At 45.6% G+C, this 22,190-nt stretch overlaps 1 protein-coding gene across 1 annotated transcript in view; it reads left to right on the top strand.

Annotated features, from left to right (window-relative positions):
• Positions 1 to 22,190, top strand: part of LOC126106270 (mucin-19-like) — a 267,599-nt gene that overhangs the window by 206,604 nt on the left and 38,805 nt on the right. The gene's annotated exons all lie outside the window — the stretch shown is intronic.

Raw genomic sequence — 22,190 nt, 5'->3', positions numbered from 1 at the left:
GGCCGCGGCGCCGCCGCCCGCCCCCGCTCCCGCCCCCGCAGCGGAGCCGGTGCTGCCGATGCCGCAGCCGCTGCCGCCTCCGACGCCGCCGCCGTCGGTGCCGCACTACCACCACCAGCCGCCCCCGCCGCAGCACGGCGCTCCGCCCCCGGCGCCGCCTCCGCCACAGCCCCCGGGCCTCGACGTGGTCGGCAGCGGCGGCGTCATCGAGCTGCGAACCACGTCCTCCACCACTTCGCCCAGCAAGAAGGTAACTCGACTGCTCTGCCTTCTACTCTTGTGGCATGCCTACTCCAAGACGAGATGCGACTGCGGCTGCCTTACAGGAAATGGGTAGAGAATGGGCAACTTGTCTCAGGCGTTGCCATAGGGCTAACACCGAAACAACTGGAGGTACACGTAAAACATCGTCCGAAATTGTGCTAAACTCATTCTCTGAAAATTATTTCGATCAGTTAGTTCATGGGCCGACAGGAATAGTAAACGGTTGTCAAGACACTTGACCTCTTAGCAACAAATAATCCTGAGCTAATAACGAGCATCAAAACTGATACAGGGAGTAGCGAACACAGGATTGCTGTAGCGAGACTGAATATTGTAACCCCCAATTCCTCCCAAAACAAACGAAAAATATACCTATTCAAAAAACAAATAAAAATTCGAAACTTCCTGGCAGATTAAAACTGTGTGCCGGACCGAGACTCGAACTCGGGTCCTTTGCCTTTCGCTGGCAAGTGCTTTGGAAGGTAGGAGGTGAGGTACTGGCAGAAGTAAAGCTGTGAGGACGGGGCGTGAGTCGTGCTTGGGTAGCTCCGTTGGTAGAACACTTGCTCGCGAAAGGCAGAGCTACCGAGTTCGAGTCTCGGTCCTGCACACAGTTTTAATCTGCCAGGAAGTCTCATATCAGCGCACACTCCGCTGCATAGTGAAAATCTCATTCTGGGAATAAAGATTCGTTTAACACCGTCCTCGGAGACAATCTCCACTCCTTCCAAATTAAGAGTGTAAGTGTAGACCAGATGTGGCTTATATTCAAAGAAATAGTATCGACAACAATTGAGAGATCTGTACCAAATAACAAACGACGGAGCTCATCCCCATTGGTACAAAAAGCGGGTCAGAACACAGTCGAAGGAAGAACGAAGAAAGCATGCCAAATTTGAATGAACGCAGAATCTCTAAGACTGGTGATCTTTTACAGAAGCTCGAAATTCATCGTGGACATCAATGCGAGATAGTTATAACAGGTTTCACAACAGAACTTTGTCTCGAAACATGGCAGAAAATCCAAAGCGATTCTGGTCGTATGTGAACTACGCTGGCAGCAAGACACAATCAATGCCTTGTCTGCGCGATAGCAATCGAGATACTATCGAAGACAGTGCTGCCAAAGCAGCGTCACCAAACACAGCCTTCCGCGAAATGCCTTCACAAAAGAACAGGAAGTAAATATGCAAGAATTCGAATCGAGAACAGCTGTCAACGTGAGTAACGTAGACGTAGATATCCTCGGAGTGGTGAAGGAACTTAAATCACTTAACAAAAGCGAGTGTTCCGGTCCAGACTGTACACGTGTTACGTTTCTTTCAAAGTATGCTGATGCAATAGCTCCATACTTACCAATCATATACAACAGCTCGCTCGACGAAAGATCCGTACCCAAAGACCGGAAAGTTGCACAGGTCTAGTAAACTCATCAGAAGATCTAAATAAACTGCAAAACGCTTTATAAAAGATATGTGAATGGTACGAATTGTTGGCAGTTGACCCTAAATAACGGCAAGTATGAGGTCATCTACACGAGTGCTAAAAGGAATACGTCAAACTTCGGTTACACGATCCATCAGTCAAATCTAAAGGTCGTAAATGTAACGAAATACCTATGGTTTAGAATAATGAACAACTTAAATCGGAATTAATACTTAGAAATTGTTGTGGGAAAGCGAACCAAAGACGGTGTTTTATTGGCAGAGCACTTAGAAAATGTAACAGATCTACTAAGGAGACTGCCTACACTACGCTTGTCCGTCCTCTTTCAGAATACTGCTGCACGGTGTGGGATCCTTAACAGGTAGGATTAACGGAGTACATCGAGAAAGTTCAAAGAAGAGCAGCACGTTTTGTATTTCCGAGTAATACGGGAGAGTGTGTTACTCACACGATACAGTACACGGGTAAAACAATGGCGTTTTTTGTTGCGGAGGGATCTTCTCACGAAATTTCAATCACCAACTTTCTCCTCCGAATACGAAAATATTTTTGTGACGACAAACTACATAGGGAGAAACGATCATCGTAATAAAATAAGGGAAATCAAAGCTCGCACGGAAAGATATAAGAGTTCGTTTTTTTCCGTGAGCTGTTTGAGAGTGGTTCGAATCCTGCCTCGGGCATGGATGTGTGTGATGTTCTTAGGTTAGTTAGGTTTAAGTAGTTCTAAGTTCTAGGGGACTGATGACCTCAGAAGTTAAGTCCCATAGTGCTCAGAGCCATTTGAACCATTTTTTTCTTTTTGTTCGAGAGTGGAAAAATAGAGAATTATTGTGAGGGTGATGCGATATACTCTCTGCTAGGCACTTACGTGTTATTTGCAGAGTATCCATGCAGATGTAGGTGAGGTTCCCTGTTACACAGGTGCTTATCGTCTCCATTTTAACCTGACTAATCAAACCGCTCAAATTAACAAGTTTCTGAAGAAACCGAATTTCAGTATTGTACTGCTGTTACCTCCAGTAATAAATGTAGAACTCGAACAGGTATCGAAAAATTGTTATGAAGCTGAAGGAGTAGAAGATCCCGATCGATACCGGGCTGAGGCTGACACAGAAATTGGTTTCTTGTCTCCAGGAAAGGTTGCGAAGGTGAAGGAGACGGGACGGCAACAGAGAGAGGGAAAGGTCAGAAGCTGATCACCTCCCTGTATCGTCACTTTTGGATGCTAGCAGTTTTTCATCCTGAAACAACCCACAAATTATCCCAAGTTTTCAGCACGTCAATAAAATTATAGGTATAATTCCGAGGAACACTGTGGATGTTTCTTGTGGCTCCTCCCGTGTTTAATCTTCTAAAGTATCTGGAGCACAGTACGTCGTTACTAACGTACGTTTTAAAATACTTCCGAACTAGAGATGCTGCCATGTAGGGGTAGTACCGCATAGAGGAGGTGAGGGCAAGCCTCATACACTGTACTTACACGCGTACCGTCTAATACGCCACTCCACGCGGCAACAGGTACAGACATGGAAATAAGTAATCATACAGGAGGTGGTGGAAATGGAAATGCCGTGTGGCTAGGGCCTCCCGTCGGGTAGACGGTTCGCCTGGTGCAGGTCTTTCGAGTTGACGCCACTTCGGCGACTTGCGTGTCGATGGGGATGAAACGATGATGATAAGGACAACACAGCACCCAGTCCCTGAGCCGAGAAAATCTCCGACCCAGCCGGGAATCGAACCCGGGCCATTAGGCATGACACTTCGTCGCATGACCAGTCAGCTACCAGGGGCGGACACAGTAGGTATTGACAAGCTACGATGGTGTGTTGCTATAGTAAATCACCCACAGCGCCGATACGAATAAGTACGACGATGTAGCGTCAGATAACCATGTTCTTGGTAATGAAGCTTCCCGTATGCCATGAATCTATTCGGGGAAAATAAAATATGTTACACTCCACACGGTCTACGACAGGGCGAAATGTATTCATACAGCGGACTATTTTCAACCATCAAACGGCTGATGGAGCCCCGGAGTGTATGCCGCACTTGTGTAGTCGTGTGGCGGCCGTGAAGCAGCAGCATGTCGGACGTGGGTACCGAGCTACAGCAGAATGGGCCGCAAGGGGAAGGAAACGACCATTGAGGAAGGAAACACCGTTGCCGCCCAGTATCTTCAACACAAGTCGTATGCCGAAATTGCGAACATCATAGGACGAAGCCGAGCGACTGCGCAATCTATCATTAAGCGATATAAGGACAGACATGTAGTAATAAACAGCGAACAACACGGTCGTATTGTTTCGTGATGAAAGCAAATTTAATATCGTGCACAGTGATGGTAGGACCTTGGTCTGGAAAAGACCGAATACAGAACTCGGGCGAAACAACATTCGACCCGCGGTGAAGCACGGAGGTGGTGGAGTGATGGTATGGGGCTGTATGTCAGCCTCCGGTGTCGGAAAATTAGTGTTTGTGGAAGGTACCGGGGACAGATTTGTGTATATGAACGTTCTCAAACAGAACTTGCAACAGTGTGTTGACGTCTTGGGTCTTCCTAGAAATTATTACTTCCAACAGGACACTGATACCAAACATACGGCGCAAATTGTCCGGCTGTGGTTGCTCTACAACACTCCACACACTCTTAAAACACCAGTTCAGAGTCCGGACCTGAATCCCATCGAACACTTAGGGACTGAGCTGGAAACACGAGTGAGAAAACACGACATCCGTAGTAAGGCCTCTTTGAAAGAGGCTCTCCTTCGAGAATGGGAAGGTATCACGTCGGAAGCTACAAGAAAATTAGTCCATTCCATGCTACGGAGGTTGCGAGAAGTAATACATCGGAAGGGTATGCATACGAAGTATTAAAGATGTTCTGGCTTCGTTAGAAGTGTCAATTTCTGTTGGTGTATGAATACCCAGCGCAGTAGAGAACTTGGCAGACGTTTTTGTATTTTGTTCTGTAAAGGCTTGTTCATTCTCGTTCTATATGCCGGCATAGCTGCATTAGCGACTGGCCAATGTGTATAGTGCATATCCAATTAGTGTTTTTGGTTTCGTATTGTCAATAAAGGCAGTTTGCTTTTCCACGCTGTAGTGTATGAATACTTATTTCCATTACTGTACGCTATTCTCTCTGTAATGTACCGATTCTGACGTCACGGATTTGTTGCTATTTTTCTAACTATAGGCATTGTTATCCAAGTGTGCTCCTTCCAATTTCTGTAATAAACCAGTGTTTGAAAGCAGTGGAAATTTGCCGAACAATAATGACTATATTTTTTAAAATAAGTGTTGTTTGGAAACTAAAAAATTTAGCACTGCTGCTATAGAAAATTGATATGTTGGTTTTATTACCCAGTTATTAGTAAAGAATGAAAAAAACGTTTTATAGCAGACCAAGGAAATACCGAAAAATACCGGTTATTCAGAACTAGAATATCGGTATCGGTTTTAACCGGTCGGTTTTTGCCATTCCTAGTCTGCCAACCCTCTCTTCAAAACGTTTGTCGCGAGGGCCAGATGCGTGCTGTGGTCGCCAATTTCGCAGATGGACCCTACTTTATTTATTTTTATTTCGTGAAATGCAGGGCGAGCAAAAAGTCACGCACGTACAGCAAAAAGTGTGTGCATATGAGTGTTTATTGTATGAATTTTATTTCATAGTCCAGTGGTTCCCAATCTTTCTTAGACCATTACTCCTGAGTGCAATCAGACATTAGCTAGTAACCCCCCCCCCTCTGATGCCCCCATTACCACCAACTTTAGCACCTAAGTAAATTGTAGAATGAAAGGTTTTTCTTGGAACACTTTTATTTTCAAAATAATGAAAGATTAATGACATTTCCTTTGTACGTGTATATATATATATATATATATATATATATATATATATATATATATATATATATATATGTGTGTGTGTGTGTGTGTGTGTGTGTGTGTGTGTGTGTGTGTGTGAGAGAGAGAGAGAGAGAGAGAGAGAGAGAGAATATGAATGAATGATCAGAGATTTTGAGGTGTGTTGAAGTGCTACACACAACTGCTTCTCAGATAAGAAAGTTAACTATCCACAGTGAGGGTAGCGACTTGTTACAAAACATGTTTCCCCTTCATTACTCCTCTCCATTGCTGCACTTGCTTGACCTGCACAGTGCAACCCCATTTAAGGTCAACCAAGTTCAGTTATGTGCACTACACATATAGTTCGTGGATCACTAGATTGCTGGACTCTGTACTTCTGAACTGGCAGAAATTGAACAGCTTCAGGCTATTAATGCTTTGTGTCTAACCAGTCAAATAATAACAATAATAATAATACTGTGTACAGTCTTAAGTAGTTGTTACTTTGACATGTTCTCAATTAATCCATTCATCTGTCTCGAAGCGAGCAATGAAGCAGTTTCAGGATTACTCCAGGTAGTATCTCCAACTTGGGGAAGACATTTTCTTCAGATATTTATCATTTGTTACGTATATGTCTCACTTTTATCATCAGCAGTGTATGGGACAAAGTGCAACGTGTGTGTGTTGTGGGTGGACTTTGTGATGAACTTACGTCCACCACATGAGTGCTGCTAATTGAGAAAAGTAATTATTGATGACTTACATAATCAATATTAGAGTCTTACAAAACTGTGATAATAGTAACGATCTTTTGAAAATAATTTAGTTTTGTGACTGACACAGAATCGAATCGGTTAGTTTTTGCCCTTCAGGAAATTTCGTTTTACCCCTTAGGGGGTGATTAAGCCCATGCTGCGAACCACTCCTATAACCCCACCCCCATTGTTCATAAAATATGCTCAAAATGGTTGCCCTGTTGAGTAAAGCATGCACGAACTCGTTTTTACCGAGTTTGAGATCTCTCTGTGGAGCACATTGCCAACCTCCACTGTAAGAGGTGTGTGAATAAAGTAATGAGGCTTATTTTTTTCTCCTCTTTCATTGCAGTAACACTCCAATTGAACATTGTCCCCTTCAAAGTACTTTCCATGGGAAGCCATAGAGCTCTGGGAACGATTCTTCCACTCCACATAGCAGTGCCGGACCTCTGATACTGGAATAACCTCCAGCTGGTCGGTTACAGCAATCTGAATGTTCTCCACGGCAACCAAAGCGACATTGCTTGAGGCGTGGTTTCTGTCTCGTCACCGGTAATGACACGTTCGAGAAAACGCAAATCATTTTCAGTCGATTTCGAAAAGTCAACGAGCCTTTCCATCCTCACGTGCTGTTGGTCTTGGGCGATAGGTTTCACAGGACGAGTTCAGAGCAGATTTTTCTCAAGTCCAATTCATTGGACAATATCTGATTAACGGTGTTGTGATTCAAATTACTCTTTTCCCTTCTCACTCTGTCGGCCGATGATTTGCACGCACGAGATCCCGGACTCCGTCGACATTCGCATCAGTCCTTGAAAGGGAAGGTCTTCCATTGTTACTCCGTTCATCTTCAGTTGACTGGGCCCTTGTCAAAACACTGTCTCTGTAGGGCTGCCGAAGTTTCGCAAACGTTTCCGTTGCACTGTGAGCGAAATACGATCTCACACCGTTGCTCGACCTCCCTGTCACGCATTGGCAGGGCGCATAAGCAAAAAAAGCCCCATGGACAACCGACTTGTCACTAGCGCGATCCAACGCGCACTGGCGGCCTATCACGTGTTCACCCGCCTTCAATGCAAGTCCGGCTCCACTAGCGTTGCCGGATTGAACAGTATCTCGTCAGTCTTCTTTCTTTATTTGCACTCCTTGTATGTAAAACCTAAGTTCCGTCAGTGCCTCCGGCCTGTATTATAGACTCTTCCTTAAAGTTAGCCCCACGGGAAGAAATTTGAAGACGTTACCATCGGCAGAACGTGCAGGCCATAATCCCTTGGAGATAATTCGACCACCAAAAATTTCTCTTATGAAATTAATTGTTTCATTACATGCGTGACGAGTAGCACCGTTCTGGAGGAACCTACAATAACGTTGATCTGCCTCAAGAGGCGAAGTAAACTGTCTAATGATGTTTTGCTACACCACACAGTTCACAAAGGAAATACGGCCCCGCTGCTCGACGAGGCGATACGGTTCACCACACTCCAGTTTTGTGACAGTGTACGATATTTTATGAAAAGACATGTGTATTTTTACTTGAGCAAATTGTCTGTTCTTATTGCCGACGCATCCACCAACGTGAAAAAACTGCTCGTCAGTGAAGAAAACACTGCCCCATTCCGCGATTCCATGCATGGTACAAATGACCGAAAGCATGCGCAATATGGTAGCAGTATTCCATTAAGACACCATAATATGCAAGTTGCAAGCCGATTTCGAGAAAATAGCAAGAGATTTCTTGCGCGTCCGTGATGTACCGGTGCGTTGCGACCCTCAGTACGAGCTAGCGGCGGTCATGTGCTTAGCATGCAAGCTCTGTAATCGGTGGATCGCTGGATCGAGTCTCGCTGTTGTTCTTTTTAATTCATATTTGACCAGATGTTTTCAATTGGTGAGAGATCTGGAGAATGTGCAGGCCATGGCAGCAGTCGAACATTTTCTGTATCCAGAATGGCCCGTACAGAACCTGCAACATGCAGTCCTGCATTATCCTGCTGAAATGTATGGTTTCGCAGGGATTGAATGAAGGGTAGAGCCACGGATCGTAACACATCTGAAATGTAACGTCCACTGTTCAAAATGGCGTCTATGCGAACAAGAGGTGACCGAGACGTGTAACCAATGGCAGCCCATACCATCGCGCCGTGTGATACGCCAGTATGGTGATGACGAATACACGCTTCCAATGTGCGTTAACCGTGATGTTGCCAAACACGGATGAGACCATCATGATGCTGTAAACAGAACCTGGCTTCATCCGAAAAAAATGACGTTTTGCTATTCGTGCACCCAGGTTCGTCGGTGAGTACACCATCGCAGGCGCTCCTGTCTGTGATGCAGCGTGAAGGGTAACCGCACCCATGGTCTCCGAGCTGATAGTCCATGCTGCTGCAAACGTCGTCGAACTGTTCGTGCAGATGGTTGTTGTCTTGCAAACGTCTCCATCTGTTGACTCAGGGATCGAGACGTGGCTGCACAATCCGGTGCAGCCATGCGGATAAGATGCCTGTCATCTCGACTGCTAGTGATACGAGGCCGTTGGGATCCAGCACGGCGTTCCGTATTACCCTCGTGAACCCACCGATTCCATATTCTGCTAACAGTCATTGGATCTCGACCAACGCGAGCAGCTATGTCACGATACCATAAACCGCAATCGCGATAGGCTACAATCCGACCTTTATCAAACTCGGAAACGTTTTGGTACGCATTTCTCCTCCTCACACGAGGCATCACAACAACGTTTCACCAGGCAACGCCGGTCAACTGCTGTTTGTGTATGAGAAATCGGTTGGAAACTTTCCTCATGTCAGCACGTTGTAGGTGTCGCCACCGGCACCAACCTTGTTCATCTGCATATCACAGCATGTTCTTCCTGTTGGTTAAATTTCGCGTCTGTAGCAGGACATCTTCGTGGTGTAGCAATTTTAATGGCCAGTAGTGTAAACAAGGATCAAGCATGGAAACGGGAAAGAGGTGTACTGAACCGTGAAAAATGAAGAAAAATAGTAATAGTGAATGGTCCAATCTGAAGATATGGAACATCGAACGAATTTGAAGAGCTATGGCGTCGTATTTATGTGGTCACCGTGTTGGACTGCAAAGTGGGAGGCTTGTGTTCAAGTCTCCATCGTGCCCCCTTTTTTTTCCTTCACTGAATTATGCACTGTCCGTCCGCTCATTGTGACTTTGCCGCAGTGTAACGTCCATCTGCAACAGCGAGGTGTAAGAAAGGGAGCTACAATGGAAGTTGATTCCGCACAGCCGCGCGGGATTAGCCGAGCGGTCTTAGGCGCTGCAGTCATGTACTGCGTGGCTGGTCCCGGCGGAGGTTCGAGTCTTCCCTCGGGCATGGGTGTGTGTGTTTGTCCTTACGATAATTTAGGTTAAGTAGTGTGTAAGCTTAGGGACTGATGACCTCAGCAGTTAAGTCCCATAAGATTTCACACACATTTGAACGTTTTTTTAGCTTCCGCACAACATACCAAAGCACGGTTTTCTCGCGTAAGACCTACTACTTACTCCGAGGCATTTGCTGGTTTGTCTCCGAAATCTTGTGCGTTTCCACTGGTATTCGACAGTCGGATCTCGTAATTACAAGGCGATGAGCTGCAGACGTGCGTACCGCCTATTTGTTCTACGTGAGTACCACGTGTTATGACTCTCGCGTTAGAATATTTTTCTTGTAACATGGTTCACTGGTTCACACCCGTTTATTTGGTTTCATTTCTGTGTGAGGTCTATGTGGCACCTCGCCCGCTGTCACTATTCGTCACATTTACTTGCGACGGTAATAGATTTCTACCTCATGACTCATATTCTATAACTAATGTATAGTATGACAATTGCTAAGAGTGCAGAAAGAGAACTTACTGGGCGGACAGTTCAAAATTTTCTGAAAAAAATATGAGGCACGAGCGAGATTTGACCACGTATCTCCCACTTCGCAGTCCAGCACCGTGACCACGTAACCACAACGCCGTAGCCCTTCAAATTGGCTCCATGTTCCACAACTTGAGCTTGCACCATTCACCATTTCTAAATTGCTTCTTTTTACACACTTCAGTACACCTTCTTCCTGTTTTCATGTTTGATCTGCGTTCAGTTTTCGACGGGCTGTCCACCGTGTTACCACTAAATCCGAGGGCGGTGCGGTGAGCAGTTTCCATTGTCAGTTACATCTACACTACGTGACCAAAAGTATCCGGACACCTGGCTGAAAATGACTTTGAAGTTCGTGGCGCCCTCCATCGGTGATGCTAGAATTCAGTATAGTGGTGGCCCACCCTTAGCCTTGATGACAGCTTCCACTCTCGCAGGCACACGATCAGTCTGGTGCTGGAAGGTTTCTTGGGGAATGGCAGCCCATTCTTCACGGACTCCTGCCCTGAGGGTAGGTATCGATGTCGGTCGGTAAGGCCCTCCACGAAGTCGGCGTTCCAAAATATCCCAAAGGTGTTCTAGAGGGTTCAGGTCAGGACTCTGTGCAGACCATGTTATAGGGATGTTACTGTCGTGTAACCACTCCGCCACAGGCCGTGGATTATGAACAGGAGCTCGATCAACACGATCGCCAATCCCTGAAATCCCCTTCAACAGTGCGAAGCAAGAAGGTGCTTAAAACATCATTGTAGGCCTATGCTTTGATAGTGTCACGCAAACCAACAAGGGGTGCAAGCCCCCTCCATGAAAAACAGAACAACACGACAACACCACCGCTTCCCAGTTTCACTTTTAGCACTACACACGCTGGCAGGTGACGTTCACCGGGAATTCGCCATCGGATCGCCACATTATGTACAGTCATTCGTCACTCCACACAACTTTTTCCCCAACTCCATACAACATCGGGGTTTACGTCTTGCGATCGGAGCGTTTTATACTAGTCCCGTCGAGAGTCTTCATGCTGAAGCCGGTGAATTGCCACTCATCTACCGGCGCGATATACTGCTTTGTCGGTATGCCTGTCGGCTACTGTCAATGCCCGACCACCCGTCTTATCGTTCCTTTTTTGACGACTCTCTCGACCGTCAATACGGGTTGTATGTCTCTGCCCTACTACCCCCTGGAGTTCGCTTTCGTCGCCTCCTTCGACACCTTGAATTTTCACTCCCTGCAACCTTTAGAGTGGGCGAGAGCCACACGCCACCTTGGCTCCAGGCTCAGGTTCGCGTTCACCTTGACCTCAGCTCGCTCCCAAAGGAGGTTACCCCCGGTTCGGTATACCATTCCCGTTTTGTCGAACTTCTTTCAAAGTTCATTAATATTACCTTCATTTATACAGGTGGCTCTAAGACCAATGACGGGGTCGGTTGTTCTTTTATTGTCAGGGCACAAAGTTTCAAATACCGGCTCCATGGCCATTGTTCGGTCTTCACAGCTGAGCTCTTTGCCCTCTACCAGGCTGTTCTTTACATCTGCCGCCACCGACATTCTGCTTATGTCATCTGCTCCGATTCCCTGAGCGCCATCCAGAGCCTCAGTGATCCGTATCCGGCTCACCCTTTCGTGCACCGGATCCAACGCTCTCTTCAGCAGCTGGTGGACGACGGTTCTCCGGTTAGCTTTATGTGGGTTCCTGACCATGTCGGTATCCCTGGGAACGAAGCTGCAGATGCCACGGCCAAGGCTGCGGTCCTCCAGCCTCGGACAGCTTCTTGTTGTGTCCCTTCATCAGATTGTAGCAGGGTCATTTGTCGGCGCATTTTATCGCTATGGCATGCCGATTGGGCTGCACTTACGGACAACAAGCTTCGGGCCTTAAAACCTCTTCCCGTGGCTTGGACGTCCTCCTCACGCCCTTCTCGGCGGGAGGAGGTCGTTTTGGCCCGGTTACGAATTGGACACTGCCGGTTCAGCCATCGCCATCTGCTGACGGCTGCGCCGGCGCCGTTCTGCTCATGTGGGCAATTGCTGACGGTCCGCCACATTTTAACGTCCTGTCCGGATTTTAATACACTGCGTCTTTATCTTGGCCTCCCATGTACTCTGGATGCCATTTTAGCGGATGACCCAGGAGCAGCTGCTCGCGTTCTTCGTTTTATCAACTTGACAAACCTGTCTAAGGACATTCGATTATGCTGTTTTTTTTAATCCTATGCCTGTCAATCTGTCTTTTATCGTGTTTTCCCTTTTAGTTGCTGTTTTAAACTTGTGCCTCGCGGTGCATTCCTAACGTTGTCTGGGCGCTAATGACCATTGAAGTTGTGCGCCCTAAAACCACAAAAAAAAAAACTTTTTCCCACTGTTCAATCGTCCAATGTTAACGCTCCTTGCACCAAGCGACGCGTCGTTTGGCATTTACCGGCATGGTGTGTGGCTTATGAGCAGCCGCTCGATCATGAAATCCAAGTTTTCTCACCTCCCGCCTAATTGTCATAGTACTTGCAGTGGATCCTGATGCAGTTTGTAATTCCCGTGTGATGGACTGGATAGATGTCTGCCTATTACACATTACGACCCTCTCAACAGTCGGAGGTCTCTGCACGCTTTTGTGCTGTACGTGTCCCTTCATGTTTTCACTTCACTACCACATCGGAAAGAGTGAACCCAGGGATGTGTAGGAGTGTGCAAATCTCGCATACAGACGTATGACACAAGTGACACAGTGTCACCTCACCACGTTCGAAGTCCGTGAGTTCCACGGAGCGCCCTGTTCTGTTCTCGCATGATGTCTAATGATTACTGAGCTCGTTGATATGGAGTACCTGTCAGTAGGTGGCAGCACAATGCACGTAATATGAATAACGTATGTTTTCGGGGTGTCCTGATGCTTTTGATCACATAGTGTATATTACTAAAGTGGGTTGCCTATCTAATGGCCTCAAGACAATAAGTAGTTTATTTTCAGTATTTCGCATAATTATTGACCGAATTTAATGTACTCTGTTATAATGTTATGTTAAAATTTTAACATAATAAGACAATTAGTACAGTTAGAGTATGCGCGCGCGCGCGCGCGCGCGCGCGCGCGTGTGTGTGTGTGTGTGTGTGTGTGTGTGTGTGTGTGTGTGTGTGTGTGTGTGTTTAGACAGCGCAACTCTTGGCACGCAACTGCCAGGACTTCAGCCAGCGGCGTCGCCGCAATGGTAACACCGGTCCCAGCCAGATAACCGTAGTTAAGCGCTGACAGGCTGGATGGGTGACCATCCGGTCTGCGGAGCGCTGTTGGCAAGCGGGGTGCACTCAGTCCCTGTGAGGCAAACTGAGGAGCTGCTGGACCGAGAAGTGGCGGCTCCGGTCCAGTAAACTGACATACGGCCGGGAGAGCGGTGTGCTGACCACATGCCCCTCCATATCCACATCCAGTGACGCCTGTGGTCCGAGGATGACACGGCGGCCGGTCGGTACCGTTGGGCCATGCAGGGCCTGGTCGGGCGGAGTTTAGTTGGTTTCACTATTCGAGAATGAGAACAGTTAGTGACTTCTAACAAACGTAATTTCTAAGCTGTGAGAGACTTTATCTTGCTGATACCCTCCCTCCGCCCACACTCCCAAATAGATGAAAGGAAAAAAAACGTTTATCGCTTATATTTAGACTGTTCATGCAGTTACACTTCAGCATCAGACAAGACGTTTTAATTTATCACTTCTTATCTGCTAATGCTATTCACAACACAGCTTGCAGGCAGCACCCACGTCCACCACCGAAAATACCTGCAAATGTATGTTATCATACGGCACGTAGTTCAGAAGATAGGACGTCGTAAACATTGAGATGCGTGCAAAACTTTCTATTGTTTAAAATGGACTACGGAGTACGCAGATTATTGTTGGATTAGTTGCACCGTAACAGCTGCTTTTAATGACATATCTTTATTCAGGACAGAATGTTCGGCAGTTATTGTCAAGTACGTCTGACATGACGTCAATATTACGTCGTTACCGAGTTGTCTTTCAACTGTCACTGTTTTAATAAGTATATTAAAAATAAAACAATAATTACGGTGCGACTGTAGTCTGACGGTTCAACTCTTACGACGCTGTCGGAAGTTAACATTACTCTCGCCCTGTTGACTGCTATTGTAGTTATGCATTTTGTGCTTTTGTGTCTTCTCTTTGTATTATTTGCTTTGTTTTCGTGACACTCTGCAAAAGCTACTCTGTCCCTGGTGCGTTTCGTACTAGTGTTATCCCGCAAAACAGACAAATTATTTGAAAGCAAAATCGTATTAATGTTTCACTAGCGTGGTTAAAAAGCCGACTCTGTGCATGGTTAAGAACGTAAGTAGATTGATTTTTCATAAAATGTTCCGATTTGTGTGAATTCCTAAGGGACCAAACTGCTAAGGTTATCGGTCCCTAGGTTTACACACTATTTTAAACTAAGAACAAACACACACACACACACACACACACACACACACACACACACACACACACACACACACACCAGGGAGGACCCGAACCTCCGGGGTGAGGGCCCGCGCAATCCGTGACATGGCGCCTCAAACCGCGCGGCCATCTTTTGTCTTTTTTTTAATGAAAATTCTTTAAACAGTGAAAAAGTCAAGTCTATGTAACGAGAAAGATGGTTTTTGATGTTATTTGGCCCTTAGAAAAAAAAACATACAAGATGCCATTTACTGCCTTCTGAATATCGTTTGTCGCGTTTGTGAGTATACCCCCGTCAGTCCAAAAAGTTTCGATGCTGGTTATTAAAATATAAAGAAAGTTTAAGTTTGTGGTTTTAATGCTCCGCGTGTTCTACACTAGACCTTAACTGTACCGTAGTATGAACCTGTATGGTACGAAATACGATTGTACCAGTCTCTGAACGGCAAACTGATCTCTCAGTCAATTTTACCAGCACTTTAGCAGCTCAGTATATTTTAATAAGTCTGTGTACAACGCACAGATCGTCCATACAATCACGTGACACTGTCAGAAAAGTTCTTCTGTCGGTTGTTCAACTCACGTATCTCATCGACATGAATGAGGTCAAGAAGTTGACCCTTCATGTGAATTTCTGCACGTTGTCGTTTCTTGATAGGTTCGTATCGATAACACGTAGCATCGTCATCCGTTACGATTTTTTCCAGATAGCTGAGGTGTGCGGGACAGACTCACTGTTTTGTTTTTCAGATCATCCTGCAGAATTTCACAAGCTGCGACATGGTCACAAATGCAACAGTGAACCAAAATGTAGAACAAATTTCTTCATTTCACATCAATGACCACAAGTGTTGTAGGTCCTCAGACTACCGGTTTCGGTCAGCAATGCCCATTTTCAGATCTGTACTATAAAAGCATGTCCTAATATACTGGGTGACACTACGGCTCCAGTATATTAGGACACGTTTTTTATACAACAGATCTGAAGATGGTGATTGCTGACCGAAACCGGTAGTCTGAGGATCTACAATATAGACGCGAAATAAAGAAATTTACGCTGCAGAATGTCTTGAAAACTTGACATGGGGATTTTCAGTTCTATGACCTTTTGGTGATTGTGAGGCACAGCGTTGATACCCTATGACTGTACGTCCTTTCCCTACGGCTGCCTGCTTTCAATTGACTGCTCAGAAACACAGCTGTTGTTTCCAGTTCTTAGTTCAAGCTGCCACCGTTGTACCACGCTGACGTCGCTTAAACGCAAGGAATACTCGTAAAATCAGTCTCCGAGCTTTTTGGACGGACGGTGTATATTTTCTCCATAAATGTTTGCACGAGACTTCTCCTATTCTTTCAGTTCTCAGGAGTGTGAAGAATTTATCGTAGACCTTCGTTAAGAAAATACACTAAGTAGTTTGCTTTGGTCATCTATAAATTCTAATATCTATCATTTGTTGCTTCATTCTGTTAGTATGTTCCTATTTTCTAGTTAAAGGGGTGGTCCCTCGTAACATCACTTTCACCGTTCAGATGCCAAACTGCACGGCAGAGAACTCTGACAAAACAAACAGCTTTGGCGCCGGCGAGTAACGAAAACGACTACTGGTGACGGGCTCGGGCCAGGAATAAAACGCGCGCAGCGCTGCGGCAGACCCGCGTGCCACAAGTCGATTGAGGCGAGTCGCCCTTGTAAGAGCGGCTCACGTGAGCAAGCCAAGATGAGCGCCTTGTGTGCCGTAGGATGACATCAAGAATCTGTTTCCCGCGTAACGGAGTAGTGTAGCGTGGGATGATTCACGTAGGTTCTATTCCCGTGCGTTCCTTCACTTACACCGACCCCCCAAAGAAACTGGTATAGGCATGCGTCTTTAAGTAGAAAGAAATGTAAACAGGCAGAATACAGCACTGCGGTCGGCAACGCCTATATAAGACAAAAAGTGTCTGGTGTAGTTATTAGGTCGGTTACTGCTGCTACAATGACAGGTTATCAAGATTTAAGTGAATCTGAATGAATTACAGTCGGCGCACGAGCGATGGGACATAGCATCTCTGAGGTTGGGCATTTTCCCGTACGACCATTTCACTATTGTTTCGTGAATATCAGAACTCCGTAAAAACATGGAATCTCCTACATCGCTGCGGCCGGAAAATGATTCTGCAAGAACGGGACCAACGACGACTGAAGAGAATCTTTCAACGTGACACAAGTGCAACCCTTCCGAAAACTGCTGCAGATTTCAATGCTGGGCCATCAACAAGTGAGAGCGTGCGAACCATCCAACGAAATATCATCGATATGGGCTTTCGGAGCCGAAGGCCCACTCGTGGACCCTTGATGACTGCGCGAAACGAAGTTATACGCTCCGCCTGGGCCCGTCAACACCGACACTGGGCTGTTGGTGACTGGAAACATGTTGCCTGGTCAGACGAGTCTCGTTCGAAATTGTATCAAGTGGATGGCCGTATACGGGTGTGGAGACAACCTCATTACTCCATGGACCCTGCATGTCAGCAGGGGACTGTTCCTCCATCTGTAATGATGTGTTGGGCGTGTGCAATAGGAGTGATATGGGACCCCTGATACGTCTAGATACGACTCTGACAGGTGACACGTGCCTAAGCATCCTGTCTGATCACCTGCATCCATTCATGTCCATTCTGTCTTTAGACGGACTTGGACAATTCCAGCAGCGCAATCCGACACCCCACACCTTCAGAATTGCTACAGAGTGTCTCCAGGAACACTCCTCTGAGTTTAAACACTTCCACTGGCCCCCCAAACTCCGCAGATATGACCATTATTGAGCATATCTGGGATGCCTTGCAACGTGCTGTTCGGAAGATATCTCAGCCTCCTCATACTCTTACGGATTTATGGACAGCGCTGCAGGATTCGTGGTGTCAATTCCCTCCATCACTGCTTCATACATTAGTCGAGTCCATGTCACGTCGTGTTGCGGCGCTTATGCGTGATCGCGGGACGCCTACACGACATTAGGCAGGTGTGCCAGTTTATTTGGTGCTTCAGATTAGTTAGATTACAATCAAGCCTGAAAGTAGGGCATCCACAGTTACAACGATTGCACATGTTGAAAGGAAGACTCTGACGTATTAAAATATACTGAGCTGCTGAAATCCTGGTAAAACTGACTGAGGGGTCAGTTTGCCGTTCAGAGATTGGTACAACCGTATTTCGTACCATGCAGGTTCATCCTCCGGTACATTTAAGGCCTAATGTCCCATATTATGTAAATGCCTTAATGCGTGCCCCAGACGTCTACGTGGTAACGGAAAACTGTCTGACTGTTACACATTTGAGATGAAAGCGTAGTATACACCTGTGTCTACTGCTCCCGTTTTAACATCACATATGTTTATCAGAATTGGCGGTATGTTCCAGAAAGTCGTCCTCTAATCCAGGAAGCCAAAGAGCCGTACTGCTATGCGGAATGAATGTCCATTCGGTACACATATGTATAGCATCTCTCTCTGGAACACACATACCAATTCTAATGAATATATCGCACCCCGGCAAGAACAACGGCACAATTTAAAAATGTTATATTTGAGAAAAATCGATTGAAAGAATCCTATAAAACATATACTGAAATAGTATAAGCTTCCTTTACATTTGAAATAAGTATTTTTGTCAGTGAATTGCATTATATTCTCTGCAACACTAATGCGGAAATGTAGTTCTACTCTCGTCGAATGTGATGTGCTGTGACGTAATTATTAGTTGTCCCAGCTCAGATTACATATTCTCGAGGCAGGAAAAGTCCCCGACGCCGTCGGTGAATCGAACCCGGGACCCCGTTCTTGGGAAGTGTGAACGCTACCGCGAGACCACGAGCTGCGGACTATACATATATGTACCAGTATATATAGTGTACATTCGAACCGCCATCAGGCAATATCAGTACTTAAGTTAGGATAAAAAATGACAAACATGTTAAGATTGTTTTATCAGAAAAATAGGAAATGTATTATTACAATCTAAGGCAGTTTATACAATTTACTACGGAATATCTGCAGAGTACAGTTAAAGGAACACAGTTTACGAAAGCATGGAATCATAGATGGGCTTGGATTATGTAGGACTACTTTTCGCTGAGAGAAGGGATTCAATATCAACAAAGGAAACAAAACAAAAATTCGGAGTAGGTATTAAAATCCATGGAGAAGAAATAAAAACTTTGAGGTTCGTCAGTGACATTGTAATTCTGTCAGAGACAGCAAAGGACTTGGAAGAGCAGTTGAACGGAATGGACAGTGTCTTGAAAGGAGGACATAAGATGAACATCAACAAAAGCAAAACGAGGATAATGGAATGTAGTCGAATTAAGTCGGGTGATGCTGAAGGTATTAGATTAGGAAATGAGACACTTAAAGTAGTAAATGAGTTTTGCTATTTGGGGAGCAAAATAACTGATGATGGTCGAAGTAGAGAGGATATAAAATGTAGACTGGCAATGGCAAGGAAAGCGTTTCTTCAGAAGAGGAATTTGTTAACATCGAGTATAGATTTAAGTGTGAGGAAGCCGTTTCTGAAAGTATTTGTATGCAGTGTAGCCATGTATGAAAGTGAAACATGGATGATAAATAGTTCGGACAAGACGAGAATAGAAGCTTTCGAAATGTGGTGCTACAGAATGCTGAAGATTCGATGGGTAGATCACATAACTAATGAGGAGGTATTGAATAGAATTGGGGAGACGAGAAATTTGTGGCACAACTTGACTACAAGAAGGGACCAGTTGGTAGGACATGTTCTGATGCATCAAGGGATCACCAATTTAGTATTGGAGGGCAGCGTGGAGGGTAAAAATCGTAGAGGGAGACCAAGAGATGAATACACTAAGCAGATTCAGAAGGATATAGGTTGCAGTAGGTACTGGGAGATGAAGAAGCTTGCACAGGATAGAGTAGCATGGAGAGCTGCATCAAACCAGTCTCAGGACTGAAGACCACAACAACAAAAACAAGAACTTTATACACGTGCTTCAGAATGCCTACTACACACCATATTTTCTTTTATAGAGTATTTAGGAGCTGTGGGTCCTCACAGAATGAAAATTTTAAAAATAAATTTAAATGTTAGGAAGTCTTTGCCAAAGCCGGCCATTGTGACCAAGGGGTTCTAGGCGCTACAGTCTGGAACCGCGCGACCGCTACGGTCGCAGGTTCGAATCCTGCCTCGGGCATGGATGTGTGTGTCCTGTCCTTAGGTTAGTTAGGTTTAAGTAGTTCTAAATTCTAGGGGACTGATGACCTCAGAAGTTAAGTCCCATACTGCTCAGAGGCATTTGAACCATTTTTGAATCTTTGCCAAAAATATTTATTAAGATGGTTGAAATGGCACTGAGCACTATGGGACTCAACATCTGAGGTCATCAGTCCCCTAGACTTAGAACTACTTAAACCTAACTAACATCACACACATCCATGCCCGAGGCACGATTCGAACCTGCGACCGTAGCAGCAGCGCGGTTCCGGACTGAAGCGTCTAGAACCGCTCGGTCATAGCGGCCGGCTCTTCAGTTCTGGTAGAGTGTTGGAAATACCTACAAAGTCGGGTTAAAGGAAGATATCGAAGTCATTTACAGGCGTACTGCTAGATTTGTTACCGGTATGTACGATCAACTTGCGAGTATTGTGGAGATGCTTTGTGGATTCAGATGGAACTTCTTCAAAGGAATACTACACTCATTTCGCGAAACACTGTTCAGAAAATTTATAGAAGCGGCGATTGCGGCTCACTCTGCAGATCGATTGTACTGCCGCCGACGTACATTTCGCGGGCGACTGCGGAAACAAGGTACGAGAAAATCAGGGCTCGTACGGGGAGATGTAGACAGTCGTTTTTCTCCCACTCCATTTGCGAGTGCAATAGGAAAGGAATTGACTCGCAGTGGTTCTAGGTGACCTCTGCCACGCACCACACGATGGCTTGCTGAGTCTGTATGTAAATGTAAATGCAGGCGTAGAAGACCTTACGTGCTGGCCGCCGACATCTCTTGACCTCGCGCCGTGTTACTTCTTCTTGTGGAGGAAGAGGGGAGAGAGAGAGAGAGAGAGAGAGAGAGAGAGAGAGAGAGAGAGGAACGGGGGGCGAGTTTACGTTGCACGTCTAGCAGCATCTCTGGCCGGTCTGCGAAGCCGTATCACAGTTACGGTGAACTGCGTAAGGCCGGAGACGATTCTGATTAGAGCTTCGATATTTTCCTGTGCAACAGGCGGCAGACGTAATGAACATCTATAACCTGTGTGTGTGCAAACTTTAAAATTTCCCGTTTCCGTATGTTGAGGGGAGACCAGGGCACTTTTACGTGGATATCTTTTCTAAATTTAAATCTTGTTGATTAGATTTATGCTGTTGAAAACTGTAGTCTTACAACATAGTTGTTAAAGTATAACTTCGTATACACGGTGTTTCTGTAAGAGCGTGCAAAAAATTGACAGGAGATACAGGATTCTCCACTGAACAATTTGTAGAAGGGAACCGGGATTGGAGAAGCTCAAGGAGATAACAGGAATACAATCACATTACTGTGTACTTTTTTTTATTTACATTAATTACAGTTAACTATAAATACCATCGTTGACACACCGAACTTACCATTTGTAATGTATCGCACAACACGTGCTGAAAACTGACGGCGATCCACTTCAGTGCAAGCATGACATCGGCGAGCAAGATCCCTAGGCACCCTTACAAATATCTCTGGTGTGTTTCGAATCACATCACATCACAGGCAGCTACAATTCTGGCAACTAAGTCCACCTCCGTATCCACTACAAGTGACTTTAGATATCCATGTAGGAAATAATCAAGGGGATTCAGGTCAGGTGACCTCGCAGGCTATGGAATAGGGCCTCCTCTTCCAGTCCAGCGACCAGGAAATGCAGCAGTGAGATGGTTGCGGACATCCACAGCGCGTTCTGTCATGGGAAAATGTAAATACGGTACGGCGGAGCCACCTTATGGACAAGTAACGTGAACAAAACCTGCTTCATGACTTCCTAGGAATCAGGTTCACGCTCCTTCTTTCCTCGCGGGGAATAAAGAAGGTACGCCGAAATAAAGAGCACAGTGCGTACAAACTTGTACCCCTGTTAGTTGTAAATACGCTGGAAAAGAGTAATGATAGAGAAAGCGATAGACAAGGTTATCTCGTTAAGCTGCCTTCTCCGACCCCAGGTTCCCTACCTCAAATTGTTCAGTGGAGCATCTCCTACGTCCTGTTAAATTTTTGCACGCTCTTACGGAACCATCCTCTATGCAAGTACTCCACTATACAGGGTGAAAAGTATTTAAACCGACAAACTATGGGAGGTTGTAGGGGACATCAAAACAAATATTTTTCCCTGTCATTTTTTCCTGTGAGGAGTATTTAAACCGGTAGTGGAAGATTTCTCTCGCGGCAAATTAATTAAACCAACGAACGCTTTTCCATTTTTTTATGACCAAGAGACAACAAATTAACTCAACCCAATTACAATTACAGTAGATTTTCAAAAATTCCTCCATCGGCA

Source organism: Schistocerca cancellata, chromosome 10 (assembly GCF_023864275.1).
Source record: "Schistocerca cancellata isolate TAMUIC-IGC-003103 chromosome 10, iqSchCanc2.1, whole genome shotgun sequence".
NCBI classification, from domain to species: domain Eukaryota; kingdom Metazoa; phylum Arthropoda; class Insecta; order Orthoptera; family Acrididae; genus Schistocerca; species Schistocerca cancellata.
Note: the sequence above shows the minus strand (reverse complement) of the source record. Positions and strands in the feature narration are given on the sequence as shown.